The 1,195-nt window shown below is 34.5% G+C and overlaps 1 long non-coding RNA gene and 1 other non-coding gene across 2 annotated transcripts in view; both read right to left on the bottom strand.

Annotated features, from left to right (window-relative positions):
• Positions 1-1,195, bottom strand: part of LOC106870538 (uncharacterized) — a 148,368-nt gene that overhangs the window by 93,380 nt on the left and 53,793 nt on the right. The window lies entirely within an intron of this gene.
• On the bottom strand, positions 321-404 carry Trnal-cag (transfer RNA leucine (anticodon CAG)). Its single transcript has one exon. It is a non-coding gene; the product is annotated as a tRNA-Leu (tRNA).

The following is a 1,195-nucleotide window of genomic DNA, read 5'->3' as shown; positions in this document are numbered from 1 at the left end:
ATATATATATGTGTGTGTACACACACATTTATATATATGTGTGTGTGTGTGTGTGTGTAAGATACGTATAGATATATATATATATGCACACACACAAACACGTACATACTTATATTCTCGTGACTGTGCTTGTCTGTCGCCTCACCACATGAGAACAAGTATTCGTTTCTTTACGTCAGTGTAACCTTGCAGTTCGGCCAAAGAGACTGGCTGTATAAGTACCAGACTTAAAATTTAAATAGTAGAGTCTATTTATTCGACTAAAACTTTCAACGCGATGCCACAGCGTCGTCGCAGTTCCAAGAGTAAAAGAAAAATCTTGTCAGAAGTGGGATTCGAACCCACGCCGGGAAGACCCAACTGCGACCTGAACGCAGCGCCTTAGACCGCTCGGCCATCCTGACACTACAAGTTTTATATCGAAAACTTCAGATTTCTATGCTTTCTATGTTTGAACTGCAATTCTAATTACTTTCAACTAGTAATTACCAGTGTAGATAATGAAATATAAATAGTTGTTTCTAAATTACGCAGTTAGTTGAAAAGATAAGCTGTAAATAACATTAAATCAACAGAATTATTTGGCAGTATTAATGATTTTTGCTTTTACGTGCTTCTTGCAGATCGTCTCTTTTAAGCATTCAGCAAACTGCAGGTTCCTCTGCCATTGATCTACGACAACGTTACCGTATACGTCTTTCATTTTCGTTTATTTGTTTGTTTTATAGAAAGGTATAGCGTGGTTAGAATAGATTAGTTTGTTATTTATAGCGAAGGAGTAGAGAGAGATATATATATAGAGAGAGAGAGACTCCTCCGGTGTCTTGTCTACTTGCTAATAAATCAATGAAGTTAAAATTGTTGCAGAGAGAATGATATAAGCACTAAAATACGCTTAACTGTCTGTGGCCAGCATGAAAACTTTATTTGATCAAGGCAATGTTAATAAGGATGACAGGTAAATATTGATGAACGGTGTTTAAATCAACAAAACAGAGTTACAGACTACAACTAAAACACACACACACACACACACACACGCACACTCATTATGTATATATTTATGTATATAGATATAGGTATATATGCCGGTATATATATATATATATATATATAGAGAGAGAGAGAGAGAGAGAGAGAGATAGATAGATAGATAGAATTATACATATATGTATATATATATATATATATATAT

The sequence above is a fragment of the Octopus bimaculoides genome, chromosome 25, assembly GCF_001194135.2.
Source record: "Octopus bimaculoides isolate UCB-OBI-ISO-001 chromosome 25, ASM119413v2, whole genome shotgun sequence".
Lineage (NCBI taxonomy): Eukaryota > Metazoa > Mollusca > Cephalopoda > Octopoda > Octopodidae > Octopus > Octopus bimaculoides.
Note: the sequence above shows the minus strand (reverse complement) of the source record. Positions and strands in the feature narration are given on the sequence as shown.